A 16,752-nucleotide genomic window follows, 5' to 3' on the forward strand; every position below is an offset into this window, starting at 1 on the left:
CTTTAAATCCTGAGCAATTATAGTGTGATTAAAGGTTCAGCCAAATCCTTGTGCTTAAAAAAAGGTAGAAAATCTAACAGAGGTGTCAGCTGGTATATTTATTTATCAATTACTTTTTAGCATAAAACTTTTTTCCCAGACGGCTGATACTTTTAATGAGCTTGTTGGGTAGGAACTATAGCCAAGGACGAACAGCAATTAAGTTGAAAGACAAAATAGTGATGTCAGCATGTGAGAGAACCTGAGGCAATATGAAGAATGAATTTATTGATGTGCCTTCAGAATGGACCCGCACTCCAACATATACGCCAATATATATATAAAGTAAACAGTGTCAGACTGGGACTCCAGGGGCCCACCCAAAAACCTTAGACCAGGGGCCCATTCTCAGTACTATTATTCTTCCTCTCCTCACTTAGCCTCTAGTCTCCTAGTTTCTTTTCTTTACATACTATAATCTATTAATCCAATAATTTCTTATAGAAATGGGGAAAGGCTATGAAATAGGCCAAATGTTTAGCAGCATGAGGGGCCACTGACATCTGGGCCCACCAGGAGTTTTCCTGGTATCCAAGTGGGCCAGTCCGACACTGTAAGTAAACCTGAAAATGGACTTTTAATCTTAGTAGCAGTTTAAAGGGCACATTTACTTAGCTCGAGTGAAGGATTAGAATGAAAAAACGTTGAATTTCGAAGTATTTTTATGGCTACTTCGACCATCAAATTGGCTTCTTCGACCTTCGACTATGACTTCGTATCGAATGATTCGAACTAAAAATCGAACGATTTAATCGTTCGATATTCGAAGTCGAAGGATTTAACTTCGATGGTCGAATATCGAGGGTTAGTTAACCCTCGATATTCGACCCATAGTAAATGTGCCCCTAAGTGTTGTATTTTTATTGTTTCATTTTATAGTTTTTGAAAGATGTATTTATATTACACACAAACATAGACTGGTTGTTAGAGTGAGGGATTATAGAAACCAGACAGAAATCTAAAAGACTGACAAAAGTGGGTCAGGATACAATGGTAAACAAAAAGAACAAAAAGCCTCATATACTTATGAAGTGCAAGTGCAAAGCGAGAGTTTAGACAGAGAATTTTTTGCAAGAAGGGTTGCCACCTGGCTGGTATTTTACTGGCCTGGCCGGTAAGAATAAGGGTTGATCCCAATGTTATTAATAGGGAAAAAGATAAATATATAGGAAGGCCGGTATTTTTTTCCCAGAAAAGGTGGCAACCCTATTTGCAAGATATCCCTGGTATTAACTGAACTAACCCATAATTCCAGGGTTCACATAGTTATTATCTAATTCTAATGATGGGCGATTATATTCACCAGGCATAGATTAGTGATGAATTTCCACACTTTGCCAACTGCGAATGTTTTCGCAAAACTGCAGTGGAAAAATTCGCTGCCCATCACAATTGTCGCACGTCAAAATGATTTTGATGCCCATTGACTATAATGCATTAGGACAAAAGAGTAAAAATGTTGCACACATGAAACTCGTCAAGCATCAAAATTATTTTACGCCCATTGATTTCAATGCTTTTCACAAATTTTTTGCTGTTTCTCGATTTTTTTTTTCGCTGATTTTTCGGCGAAACGGGACAGATTCGCTCATCACTATTAAAAACTCATGACTCATGACAGATGACTACTGTGTGCAAACTGCAAAGTACCAGACAACACCAGGGGTCATTTAAAGGGGAACTAAAGTATAAAATAGAATAATCCGGCAGGCGCATGCGCGCACGCATCTAAGATGGCCGCCTAAGGTGTTAGCTCCGCACCACTCTCATAGCTTTCCCCGTTATTAGCTTACCAGAGCCTCTCCAGAATTGCTCCGGGGACACCTGCTAGCAGTTAACACTCAGCTGGACATGAGCAGGCGCCGAAATCCGCAGCAGAAGGACTCCATGGACCGTTATACGGTAAAGGCCACTCCTACCCGCATGGCCGACGAGCCCGAGGCCGCCATGACGCCTGCTGCATCCGGGGCTCTTCCACAGCGGGAAGGCTTGCCCCAGCAGGCCCCAGTCACAGCGGAGGTTTTAGGCGCCCAGCTGGCACAACTCCACGAGAAACTCAAGGTCACTATCCGTGACTCCATAGCAGATGCCACGAAGGAGCTATGGGGCCGTGTTCGGAATATTGACGACCGAACAGAGCATTTGGAGTACGCAACGGAGGATGTTACGCAGCATATCTCCTACTTGGAGGAGGACAATAAGTCTTTGCGGCAAGAAATTCAACATCTTCAATACCAGCAGGAGGACGCTGAAAATCGGGACCGGAGACAAAACCTCAGAATCAGAGGGATTCCGGAAGACATAGGGCCGTCGAAATTGAGTGAGTACCTCATGGCCCTCTTCCAATTTCTGGTCCCCGACCTCCCGCTAGAGGAATGGCGCCTGGACAGGGTGCATCGGTCCCTTACTAGCAGGCCCCAACAGCCTAAGCAGTCCCGGGATGTTGTACTACGATTGCATTATTATACCTCCAAAGAAAAAGTTATTCTGGCGACTCGAAACCAGCGGGATTTTCTCTTTGAAACCAACACGCTGCAAATCTACAGCGATCTATCGCCAGCCACCTTGGCGAAGCGTCGGGCTCTCAAACCGATTACAACAGTGCTGCGGGAGCATTACATACCGTACCGTTGGGGGTTCCCGTTTCGGCTGGTGGCGACCCACAATGGCTCCCAGTTTGCTATACGTGATCCAGCGGAAGGCCCAAGCCTGCTACGGAGGTTGGGTTTGAAAAGGAGCAGCATGTCGCAGTGCCAAGACGCGAATCCACCTTCGCCCACCCCGGAGCGACAGCGGGGCTCTCCACAACGCCAAGTTTCTCCCAGGTCTTTCCCTGGGTCTCCGGGTCCGTCATCTCCATCGCAACAGCAGATGACCAGCTGAAGGAACCCACAGAGCCGTAACTATGCCTTCATTCGTTCCCAGTTTTACTACCAGTCTGGTGTTGCGTGAAATTCAGGAAGAGAGTGCTGTGGCTCTTTCCCTGGCCGGATTGTTGGCCCATGTCCCCCCCACAGAAGGGCCAGTGTTCCCTTCGCTTGGAGCAACGCAACTTAGTTGATACAGCTCCACCTTTCTATTTCTCTACTGAGGTTTTTTTCATGTTGACTTTATTTTTGTTTGATTTCTTATTTTTTGCAAGAAGAGTTTTATGCATTGTTTTTGATCCGAGCTCGGGGGCTTTATGTAAATTGTCTAAGAGGGGCTGTGTTTTCTGTCAGCGATTTCCTTCCCAGGGTTATGGCTAAGATTTTTACTTTAAATGTGAAGGGGTTGAATAGTACCTTGAAGAGATATCTGCTTTTTAGGGAAGCTCGCAAACTTAAAGCTGATGTATTAATGATCCAGGAGACCCATTTCCGCCTCTCGGACTCTCCACGGTTGCATTCTGTCCACTACCCCACGGCTTATTTGGCCTCTGGTCCGGAAGGCGGGGGTGGCAATCCTACTCCACAAAAACTTCCCACTGCAAGTTACAAGGTCACAGGTGGATCTGAAGGGGAGGTATGTAATTTTGGAGGGTTTGCTCAACAACCGGTCGGTTGTCTTGTCCTGCGTATACGCCCCTAACAAGAAGCAGATATCTTTTCTAAACGCTACTTTTAGGAAAATATCCCTCTCGCCTGATACACTGTCAATTGTTGGCGGGGACTATAATCTAGTTTTTTCTCCGAAGATGGATCGCTCTGGGAGGCCGGTGGGAGATGAGAGGGAGAGGTGTTCCAAGCAATTTCGGCAATTCGTTCGCTCTCATTGCTTATACGATGCGTGGCGTATTTGCCATCCCACGGAAAAGTCCTACACCTTTGCCTCTCACCCCCACGGCTCTCAGCAGCGCTTAGATTACTTTTTGCTTAACCATGAGGCTTTGGTCTCTCTACGAAGTTCTACCGTTCATCAGATTTCCTGGTCCGACCATGCCCCTGTCGAAATGCTCTTAGATATTCTTCCACTCACACGGAAGCCATTTCAATGGAGACTCAATGAAACGCTACTGGCCCACTCCAATGTTAAAACTCAATTGTCCACAGGCCTTATGGAATATTTCCAGAGGAACAAGGACTCAGTCCCATCCCCGTTTACAGTGTGGGAGGCCGATAAGGCGTGGGTGAGGGGGGAATTAATCGCTATAGCATCTAATCTCAAGAAATCCGCGATGCATCGTAGGTTACAATTAGTGCAGCAGCTTAAACTTATGGAGAGCAGATACAACCGCAAACCCTCTATCCCTACGCTAGCACGTATAACTTCGCTTAGAGCTCAACTCAGGGATCTCGATGTCATGCAGGCGGAAAAAGCTATTTCCTATACGCGACAGCGCTATTATGAATATGGCAATAAGGCCCACACTCTTTTGGCCCGTAAGTTACAGGATCAGAGAGCACAAAAGGCTATATTGGCGATTCGCACAAAGCAGGGCACTCTGGTTCACACTAGGGAACAAATTCTTCAGGCATTCCATAGTTATTATACTTCTCTCTATAATTTGCCACCCCTACCACTGAGAACAGCTAGAGATTTAGGGAGACATATCCAGGACATGCTGTCACCCTCCACATTGCCCACTCTAACCACGGAGGAAAATGATCACCTGAATGACCCCATTACCATGGAGGAATTAGTGGAGACTCTCAAATTCGCCCCAACGAAAAAATCCCCTGGCCCAGATGGTTTGCCCTACCTCTATTACAAAACTTTCCAGGAATCTTTAGGCCCACATTTGCTGCAGGTCCTTAATGGTATCCTGCAAGGCTCTAGCCCACCACCATCCATGCTCTATTCTCATATCTCACTTCTCCCCAAGGAAGGAAAGGACCCCCAATCCTGTAAAAGCTATCGCCCTATAGCATTGTTGAATGTGGATATAAAAATTTTTAGCAAAATTCTTGCGAACCGCCTAACGTTATTAATGCCTTCGCTAATCAACCAGGACCAGGTGGGGTTTATCATGGGCCGGCAGGCCGGAGATAATACTAGGAAGACTATTGACCTCATAGATTTGGCCAATTCGGCTAAGACTCCTCTTCTGGTCCTGGGATTAGACGTGGAAAAGGCCTTTGACCGCCTCAATTGGGCATTTATGAACAAGGTCTTCGACATGATGGGATTTAGGGGTCCTTTCCGGAATGCTATATCCGCTTTGTACTCTTGCCCGTCAGCAGCGGTTAGGATAGAGGGTTACTTGTCTGCTTCCATCGCGATTACCAATGGGACCAGACAGGGGTGCCCCCTTTCCCCTTTGATTTATGCACTGTCAATAGAGCCATTAGCTGTTGCAATTAGGAACTCCCCTAATATTATGGGCCTCACTCATAAGGGTGAAACTCACAAAATTTCGTTGTTTGCCAACGATGTACTCCTTACTCTCACTCGACCAATGACATCTCTCCCTAATTTGCATGCTGTCTTAGCTACGTATAGTAGACTTTCTAACCATAAAATTAACCAGGACAAGTCCGAGGCTCTCCCTATAAATATCCCCTGTATGCAACTCAAGCTCCTGCAATTGAATTTTAATTATAATTGGAAAACGGCCTATATTAAATATCTGGGGATCCGCTTGACTCCAAGCTATGCCACCCTCTATAAGGAAAATTATACTCCACTTTTTGCTAGGACTTGTGCGGATCTCGATAAATGGACCTCCCATTCATTATCTTGGCTGGGCAGGATTGCCACGCTAAAAATGGTAACTCTTCCCAGATTGCTATATTATTTTGAGACCTTGCCTATACGAGTCCCATTTACAATATTGAAGCAGATTCAGGCTAAATTAGTTAACTTTATATGGGCTGCTAAATCCCACAGAATATCTAAGAGGGTGCTCACATCTCCGAGGGAGTGGGGGGGCCTGGGGGCTCCAGATATTACTAGGTACTATCTGGCTGCGCATTTAAGGCAGGCAGTGGCATGGTCGGCCAGGACACTCTGTGGGAAGTGGGTATCCTTGGAAAATGATACTGTTTCTCCTTTTGCCATCTCCTCTTTTTTATGGGATTCGAAGAAGTTGCTGAAAGTCAAGGACTGTGTACTGAACTCGGTAAAATTGACTGTGTCATTATGGAACTATGCTAAAGTACAGTTTAACACATTCCCAGGGCCATATCGGCTAAGCCCTCTCTGGGGCAACCCTTACTTTCCTCCTGGGCTTACGGACTCTTTTGCACAGCCCTGGCGACAGGCCGGTCTAACTCAGCTAAGGGACCTTTATCACCCGCTCACTCGTAAACTGTATTCTTTTCAAGAACTTCAAGCCAAATATGAGCTTAGTAATTCGTTGTTTTACCAATATCTTCAAATTAAACATTTTGCCCTGGCAATGGTGGGCTCTCAGGCCCCCTCGGTGCTCAGTCCTTTGGATTCGATTATGCCCAATAGAGGATCCAGGAAGGGGCTTATATCCGACATTTATGGCACCCTCAATACCTACTCCGAGCCCTCTTTTTTGAAACATGGCTATATGCTGGCCTGGGAACAGGCGCTTGGGGAAGTGATAACCCTCCCGCAATGGTCACTAATTTGGGAGAATCTCAGAAGGGCCTCGGTATGTGTGACTCACAAGGAAACCAATTATAAGATTCTTATGCAATGGTACTTGACGCCGAGTAAGCTCCACTCGTTTTACCCGACAGTATCCCCGGAGTGTTGGCGGCACTGTGGCGGTGTGGGGACTCTCTACCATGTTTTCTGGACATGCCCTCTCATGGCTCATTATTGGCAAGAAGTGCGGGACATGTTGGCTCTACTGTTTGGTACCGATATACAACGAAACCCACTTTCTTTTTTGCTCGGATCTCCACTCCCCGGGCTTAAGAAACATAGCCAAAAATTAGCTAATTTGATTTTAACTGCCTCTAGACGGGTTATAGTCCGCAACTGGAAGAAGCTTCAACCTCCCACAGCAACCGAATTGAAAACAGCTATCCAGGACATACGACGAATGGAATATATGGCTGCCTTGCATGCCTCCCGATTACCAATGTACGAGAAAGTTTGGTCTCCTTGGGACACTTTACATCCCCCGACGACATGCTAACTTGTTCCCGGATAGGGACCCTTTTATTTTTTTTCAATTCACCCCCGAGCTCGGTCATTTTTGCTGTTTTTATGATGTTCCTTTATTTTCCTTCTCTTTTTCTTCCCTTACTCTTTCTTTCCTCCTACCTGCTGTTTCTGTTCTCCTTTTCCTCTCTGTATACATGTACGGAATGCTGACACTGTTTGCAATTATCCCGAAGAACTTTCCCTTTATTGGGAACAGGTACACCTAGGATGCATATGATTTCTTTCCATATTATGGATGCCATGCCTTTTTATTCTATTTTATATTACTTTTTCTGTATATTGTGAAATAATGTGCTGATCTGAGGTCTATAAATGTCATTGCATAGATGTTGTACAGATGAAAATGAAAACTCTATGTTTAATAAATAAAGCGTTATAAAAAAAAAAAAATAGAATAATGCTAGAAATGCTGTATTTTGTATACTAAACATAAACATGAACTGGACCAGAAGTCTAATTAAACAAATGATTTATACTTTCAAAGTTGGCCGGAGGGGTCATCATCTTGTAACATCTTTGCGAGATCAAGACCATGCACATGCTCAGTGTGGTCTGGGCTTCAGTTGGAAGGTTAAGCTTAGGGATCAACATAAATTATTAAAACAGCACAAGTCAAATAATTTCTGCCACAGAAGCTGATACAGCAAGACAAATCTCTACACAGTCACAGGCTGCTTTATGGGGAAACAAACAAAGCTGCTCAAGGTCACTGAAGTAAGGTGTGGGGGGTGCCATGTGAAAGTATGATTGTTTCCCTGCAGAGCAGTTAGGGATCCTCTGAAGTTTCCTATCTGCAGCTGTCAGAGCAAGTAAAACAAAGTGGGAATTTTACTGCGTACAGTCAGGTTTATTATAAAAATTGTATATTGTAGAAAGATTTCTTTTTCATGTTTGGCTGGGCTCTGCACCCTGTGCCAGTTGCAGAGAGCAGCTTCGATGGGCACAAGGCAGTCCAGTCCTTACTGTCTGTCTTTAGAGAGGTGGTTAGTACAGGACTCTGTTATGGCCTGCACTTGCCAGCGCTCCCTAACTTGTACATTTGAGTGTCTTGAGATTTGGGGGATGACTAGGCTGAGAGTATACAGTGAGGTATTCACAGGACAAACAGGTTTCTGAGCTATGTAAGTGCAAAAAAATTGTGGTTTGCTTCCATGTTTTTGCATTCTGCACTGCACATATTAATGAGCATTACTGATTTATTTTGTTTTTAAAACAGGCTCACTAGTGCTGACATACAGTATACAACACAGCAATACATTTTTAATCTAAACTGTTATTGCAGTCCAGACCTGTCCCAACAGAGCATCAGCAGGAGATTGGAAGAACTGGGAAGGTAGACATTGTATGGGAAGCTGCCAACAGTGGGGCAGAATGGCAACATTAAGGGGCAGATTTATCAAGGGTCGAAGTGAATTCGAGGGAATTTTCGAAGTAAAAAAATTCGAAATTCAAAGTAATTTTTTTGGATACTTAAACCATCAAATAGGATACTACGACTTTGAATTTACTTCGAATTTGATTTGAAGTATAGATAGTTTGAATATTTGACCATTCGATAATCAAAGTACTGTCTCTTTAAAAAAACTTCGACTTCAATACTTCGCCAAATTAAATCTACCAAATGGCTATGTTAGCCTATGGGGACCTTCTACAAACTTTTTCCAAGTCTTTACACATCGAATTAAAATCCTTTGATCGATCGCTGAAATCCTTCGAATCGTTTGAATCGAAGGATTTAATCGTTCGATCAAATGATTTTAATTCGATCGATCAATTGCCAAATTCTCTGAAAAAACTTCGAATTCGATATTCGAATTCGAAGTATTTAAATTCGATGGTCGAATTTCGAAGTATTTTCAACTTCAAAATTCGACCCTTGATAAATCTGCCCCTAATACTTTATTAATACCCACCAGCAGGTAAATGTTATTTTATTCCAGTCCCTAAACTAGCAAAGACAGCCTTGTTGTAGTTTTTACACCAGGCGATATGATTCTTGTAAATAGACGCTAGAGTTACTAGACTTTACTGCAGCTGTGCATATGTACACGTGTAAATATCACACTTCTATTTTTATGGTGCTGCTGATATCTACTTAACCCACTGTCTTTAGTAGATTTGACCTATCTTAAAATATTAGGAAGATGATTTATTAAACAGACGCTCGTCAGTCATGACCCAACTTGGCCATCTAGACTTCTGAACTTCTGAGTCTGCTGCGTCTGCCTGTGGAAGCATTACAGATAAAATATCCTACTCCAGTATTATGGAAATCTTGCACCTGGACATTACATTCTTAACAACAACAAAAAAATTAAAAACATAGGCAGCCCACAATTTTATTCTTGCAGTGAACCCTCATTTATACATTTTTGCTTATCATTCAGTTATTCACTAATACCAACCCATCCTGCAGTTTTTTTGTGATCATTGTTTATAGCCCAGTGTGTTATAAAAGCAAACGGTTAAATTGTACAGATCGTTACCCCTAGTGCCCCCCTCCATGTTATCTTGGTCACAGCTAAAAATATTGTTCCCATGACTTAAGCAATACTGTCATGTAGACAATTAGTTAGCTGAGAAGAATGTGATGTAAAAGCCATTAAAGGTTTCGCTGCAGCGAGGAGCTTAATTTGCAGTTAATAGCCTTAGTTTTACCGAAGAGGATTGACCGCCCATTTATTAGATTATAAAATGGGCAATAAAAAGAGTCATATCACTACGTGACTTAACGCCTGCTTCATAAAATAAGTAAGACAACATCATACTGTTGGCGGTAGCCGTGTAGTTATAATCTTAAGGGGACAAGACAATTTCAAGAAGAAGACAATTTTTACCTATTCTATTACCACTTATTACTTACTGTAATAAAATATAGTGTAACCTCATTTTATGTTTTTTTAGTGTACCAGAAATAATGGTATAAAATCTGTGAAAATTTGAAAAATAAGGAAAATAAATTATGCACTATGGGGCTGATTCACTATGGGTCGAATATCGAGGGTTAATTAATCCTTGATATTCGACTAGGAATTGAAATCCTTCGACTTCGAATATCGAAGTCGAAGGATTTAGCGCAAATTCTGCGATCGTACGATCAAAGGATTATTCCTTCGATCGAATGATTAAATCCTTCGAATCGAACGATTCGAAGGATTTAAATCCAATGATCGAAGGAATATCCTTCGATCAAAAAAACTTAGGCAAGCCTATGGGGACCTTAGACATTGACTTCGGTAGCTTTTATCTGCCGAACTAGGGGGTCGAAGTTTTTTTTAAAGAGACAGTACTTCGACTATCGAATGGTCGAATAGTCGAACGATTTTTACTTCGAATCCTTCGATTCGAAGTCGTAGTCGTAGTCGAAGGTCGAAGTAGCCCATTCGATGGTCGAAGTAGCCCAAAAAATACTTCGAAATTCGAAATTTTTTTACTTCGAATCCTTCACTCGAATTTAGTGAATCGGCCCCTATATGTTGGTGGGACCACTGCAGTGTTGTACTGGGGCTTAGTAACATTTCTATAATGAAACAAATGTTGGTGTTTTGCGTCAAAAAAGGTAATACTTTTAAAAATGGATGTAATTGTTGTGCAAATTGACATAATTTGTTAAAGGCATCAGTCTCCAAAGTGATCTTCCACATAGATGTACACAGCACTCGTGCATCTGTCCTTTCCACAAGTGCACCTATTGATGGTGTGGAACCCTGGAACTACTTCCCATTGTGGTATCTCTAGGGCAGGGGTAGGGGAAGGCAGAAGAGGCACCTGCCTATAGAGCAATGAAAGGGGGCACTGGGCAGGTACCTGTCTTATGCCTACCCCTAGTCTGTGTTCGCTGCTCTCCCCTGCCTCCCTCTCCTCCACCGATCTCCCCTCCCTTCCATCGATCTCTCCTGTGTATAGCGCATGCATGCTTGCACTTTACGACTGGGGGCGTGCGAATATTCGCGGTCAGGGGAGTGTGCACAGATGGAGGGGAGCACAGTGGCTGGGCTAGGGTGCCCAGTAGGCTTGGCCTGTTACTGCTCCAGGGTTTTCACTGCAGCCAAAGTCAATAGATGCAGCCAACCTATGCCTTAAGGATAATGCACACTTAACATGGGGAGGCCCATTAATCAACATTCTAGAAACCACCAATAAGCTAATTTTCTCTAAAACGAAGAATGCCATGTAATTCATTAAAAGATTTGCTTTTAAACCTCAACTAACCTCAAAAAATTTGAGCTTTTCGACAATTACCACGGAAAAAAAATCAAAAAACTTCTAAAAGTCCAAATGGCTAAAATAAGGATCCAATAGTATCAGCACAGCTCTTCTTGACTTCTTTAGGACCTCGACTGCTTTTACCTGATGTATTAGAGTTTTTTGTGGGCTTCACATTTAATAAATCTCGAATTTTTAGAGTTTTAAAGAAATAAAAACTTTTTTTTGACAATAAAAATTTAAATTTTATGTAATTATGCCCCTTAATGTTATTGATTATTTCTAAAGCTGGCCATAAACAGAGAGATCCGCTCATTTGGTGATGTTGCCAAAGGAGTGGATCTCTCCCCGACATACCCAACTCGAGGTGGGCAATATCGGACTGATCCGATCGTGGGCACTAGGGCCTAGCGATCAGATCATAATCTAGCAGTACCGTCGGGCGGAGCGATGGACCACATCAACGAACGGATGTGGTCTGAAATCCAACAGGATTTTTAGCCCTGCCCGATCAACATTTGCCCGTTTTTCGGCAAGATATCGATCGGGGAAGCCCGCCAGAGGGCCCCATACACAGGCCAATAAACTGCCGACTCAGACTATCGACAGCTTTTATCGGCCCATGTATGGCCACTATAACTCAGCACCTGGCTTTTTTTCACTAAGTCTGATCACAGGTTACAGAAGGAAGTAGACAGGCCTGGAAATAAGTGGCTAGAACATTTTCAAAATAAATATTAATGTGTTAAAAAATTTAATTTTCCAAGATTACATTTATTATTTGAACCATGTTCATGTTTTCCACCAAAATAACTTTTTATTTTGAGAATAATGTCACTTTAATTTTACACCTTCATATATTTTTTTAACTTTAAAAAGTTTTTTTATATATATAATCAGCATAAATCAGTTCCAGAGAAAGGACAGTACATACACTGTTTGTGTTTAGACTTTTATATTTCTAAGGGATTCCAGGAATATTAATATCCTCTGTAATATTAAAGAGATGTGTTTACAATTGATTTATTTGATTTTGTATACAGGATTATTATGACTGGGGACTGCGAACAGTAAAATCTGTCCTGTCTAAAACGAGGGGACAGCAGCAGACCAGAAGATCAGGTATTGACAGACTTCAAGGCTCATAGAAACAACGTCTTGTGACATTTTTGCATTGATTCTACCACTGATTTTTTTCAAGGCTAGGTTCAGTAGAAGCTTTGTTTTTTAAATGTGTTTACTCTGATGTGATGAGACTGCGCACATCCTGTATCTGCTCTACTACACTGCTACTTCATGCATAAGTCATGTCTAGGTGCTCATGCGAACTTTAAAAGACTTCAGTTTACCGAAGATTGTGCCTGATGATGTACCAATTTTCATGGGTTTGATCAGTGACCTGTTTCCAGCATTGCATGTGCCTAGGAAGAGAGACTTTAGCTTCGAGCAGATGGTTAAACAGCCCATCCTGCAGCTTCACTTGCAGCCTGAAGAGAGCTTTATTCTCAAAGTAAAAACAAAAATCTATTTATTTTTAATTACTTGCCATTAAAATAAACGCAGTAAAGTCGCAATAAACCTGAAGGTTAACTTTTACTGCAGGCTTGACAGAGTGTTTAAGTGGCACTAAGAGATAGTGTTTCATTTTCATAATTTGCCCTAAAAGTAAAAAAAAGTGTAACAATGGTTTGCCTTTGAATTAATAGTATTTACTATTTTTGGGACCTGATTGTTCAGCATAGCATCTTTTCTTATAGGTTATTAGTATCTTACTGGGTTAAAGCTCCCATACAGCTAACATTTAGGGGCCAATTCATTAACTTCGAGTGTGGGATTCGAAGTAAAAAAATCTTTTTTTTTTCGTTCGACTATTCGACCATTCGATAGTCGAAGTACTGTCTCTTTAAGAAAAACCTTCGACCCCCTAGTTCGCCACCTAAAAGCTACCGAACCCAATGTTAGCCTATGGGGAAGGTTCCCCATAGGCTTGGCTAACTTTTTTTGGTCGAAGGATAATCCTTCGATTGTTGGATTAAAATCCTTCGAATCGTTCGATTTGAAGGATTTAATCGTTCAATAGAAGGATTATTCCTTCGATCGTTCGATCAAACTTTTTTGCGCAAAATCCCAGTTGAATATCGAGGGTTAATTAACCCTCGATATTCGACCCTTGATGCATCAAACCCTTAGTCTGACGTTCTCCTTATCTTATAACAAGGTTAAGGGGCAGATGTATGAAGGGTCGAATATCGAGGGTTAATTAACCCTCAATATTCGACTAGGAACTAAAATCGTTCAACTTCGAATATCGAAGTCGAACGATTTAGCGTAAATCCTGCGATCTGTCGCTTTAATCAATTAGTTGGAATTAAAGCGATTTCATCCCCCACTGGTCCTTCCTAGCCTATGAATCGCCTGGGAAGCACCATTTTTAATGTAGTTGTATCCACTCACATCATAATATATATTTACAACCAGAACAATTATGTATTATTGATAACTTGAACAAGTGCCTGTCAGTATACAATGAAAAAAGCTCAAACTGCTATGTTCTTTGCATGTTTGCACCCTGCCACACACTTTGCATCACAATCACAGGTCTTTGCTCTCCAGAATGGCACATAAAAATCTCCACTGCCTCCATGAATATAGCGCTGCAGGTAATGCTGTATACATGAGGGGAAAACTGTAGACATCCCCCATCTCTGCTTAACTTCCACATCTCAGATGTAGATACAGGGTTCTAAGGAGCTTTATCCTTACACACTGCCCTATGGCAGGTGGTAAGAATAAAACCATCTTGTGCCCATTCTGCAGACCCCTACTCTCTTAATTTTATAATTTTCCCTTCTGATTTTTCTACTAAACCTGTCATATATAGAGAAATATAAATTTTCTTTTGTTGTAAATTCTCCTGGCTCCAGGGCCAGAATTAGGGGTAGGCAGAAGAGGCACCTGGGGGCACTGGGCATGTACATGTTCTAGGAACTTTTGCCTATCCCTAGTCTGTGTTTGCTCTCCCCTCTGCTTCTCCGCACACACACATGGGGTGGGGGGAACAAGGTGGCTGGCAGGATTACCTAGGAAGCCCGGTCCGCTTGGCCCTGTTCTGTCTGGCTACTGTGGAGGCGTTATTGATGTTTTTACTGCCGCCGTCATCCACTGGAGGGGAGTGAGTTAAAATACCTTGTGGGCCATCTGCCTATGGCATTGTTACTGAAGCTGTGGCTACCTGAATCGTAGAATAATTGGGAACAAATAAGCATCATTGATATACTTCAATGTATTAAATTGGCAAATCAAGAAAACAGAAGTCAGTCACGGACTGACACTACGGACTGAATCGGGAATTTGCACAGCTACACAAACTTTTATGATATCCTGGACTTTTAAATAACTTATATCTATTTATTCTTATATTTCATACACTGCTTGTGTTCTTATTGTATTTTGTAACTTGATCAATGTAATTGATTATTGCACCTCCCAGTGGTAAGGGTTAACTGTGGTTCAAAAGATTTTTTTGATGGAGGGGTGGGACTTCCTGTATGACACTATAAAGCACTTTTTCACTTTGGCTTGTACACACTTGAGAAAGGGCCCTTGCTGCCCGAAACATGTGGTGTGGAATGCACAATAAAGACTGAATAGCAGGTATTCTGCTTTTTGCTGTTTTCTTGATTTGCCAAATTAATACATTGAAGTTAATCCTGTGGTTGCCGGTGATGGAGCACCAGTGCAAATCAAGAATATCCAACTAATGCTAGGTGCATGTGTGTTACTTTTAAATGTGATCATTGATATACACTTGGCATCAACATTCCCTGTACCTTAATATTAAAATCTGAGGTTATTGTCTTCATTTAATTAAAGATGTATTTTCCTTCTAAAATGTAATAGATATAACATATTTGCTACTCTCCTTTACAGTAAATTTACATGTTTAGTGTTCACATTTATGTTTCTCAGTCTATTCAACAAGCTCAATATCATTAAATAGAAAAAAAATATAAATTATGGTAGGAAGAGTGTTAAATGAAATACACGCTCGCCTTAATTAGTAAACGATGCAATAAGCTGTGTACCAGATTTAATGGTTGTTCTATATTCTGTTTTTTAATCTACATAACGTCGCCCTCTCGTTTAATAGTAAACATTTGTAGAGTCAGCAGGCAAGCAGTTAAAAAGTATTATTATTGGAGCTGGTAAAAATAGATGTTATCAAGGTTGCATAGATTTTCCGCATAAGTGGTCAATTACAATTTTATTTTTGAAGCTATTTTAATTTCAGATAAATTGACCTTGTAAGTTATAAAAGAACCTAACCTACAATTTGTGAGTTCATTTTAGATCTGGCTTTGTGACAGTTATTTGTATAATTCCCTTTCTTGCACACATACAATACTTCTGCACTTAATCTCTTTCATCACAACTAATTACACTACATTCTGTAAACTTAATTGCTTCCATTTTACTCAGAACGTCTTGGTAATTGCTGATGGTTTAGATCAGGAAACGACACGGAAATTAATGTACTCCAAGGGAAGAATATTTTATTTGAAATTTTATTGAATAAAATGCATTAAGAAATTCAGAGTATTTTATAAGGTATTGAGGACTTTGAACAAGACCTACTTAAACAAAAAACGAAAGCAGGTATGGAGTGATCTGAACCCCAAAGCCGTTAGCACTGATGAACTCTTTGGATTCATTCACCCAGCTACAAGAGAGTGGGAAGACGGAAGTAAGCTGGAATGCCACCAAGCACTAATAACTAATTTCTATAGTTTACTCCAGGAATGCAAACTTGTGGCCCTATTTTGAAGGAGATTGGCAGTTGTGTGCCAAGTGGCTCTTTAGTAGCAGAAAAATGCCCTGTGCTGTGAGTCACATTTATAATGTAAATCTCACTCATATAAGAAGAATCAATCACATCATGTACAAATAACTAGTTCCAAATGATCATTTTCATTTGATCTGCAAATCTACATTGCCCCTTAAACATTTAAACGTGACTGTATTTTATGAGCCATCCAATCCTATGGCTCAGGGTTTTGGTGGAAAGAGTAAAGGTGCAAGCCTTGGGGGGCTTTACAGTATTTTAGAGGGCCATTAAACAGATAGCAGGAGATCTTAGACAGATACAAGGAGACAAATAGCAAGAGAACTGTTTTTCAAAAAATGGATCATCACACCAGAGGCCACCCCTTCAGACTAAAAGAAAAGAACTTTCATTTGAAGCAACGTAGGTGGTTCTTCACAGGGAGGTTGTGGAATGCACTGCCGGATGATGTTGTGATGGCCGATTCTGTTAATGCTTTTAAGAGGGACCTGGATGATTTCTTGGACAAACATAATATCCAAGGCTATTGTGATACTTACAGCTAGCAGATAAGGCTGCTCCAGATCTGCCCTCCACCCAATGTCCCTGCTACACAGCTC

This window comes from Xenopus laevis, chromosome 6S (genome assembly GCF_017654675.1).
Source record: "Xenopus laevis strain J_2021 chromosome 6S, Xenopus_laevis_v10.1, whole genome shotgun sequence".
In the NCBI taxonomy this organism is placed as follows: domain Eukaryota; kingdom Metazoa; phylum Chordata; class Amphibia; order Anura; family Pipidae; genus Xenopus; species Xenopus laevis.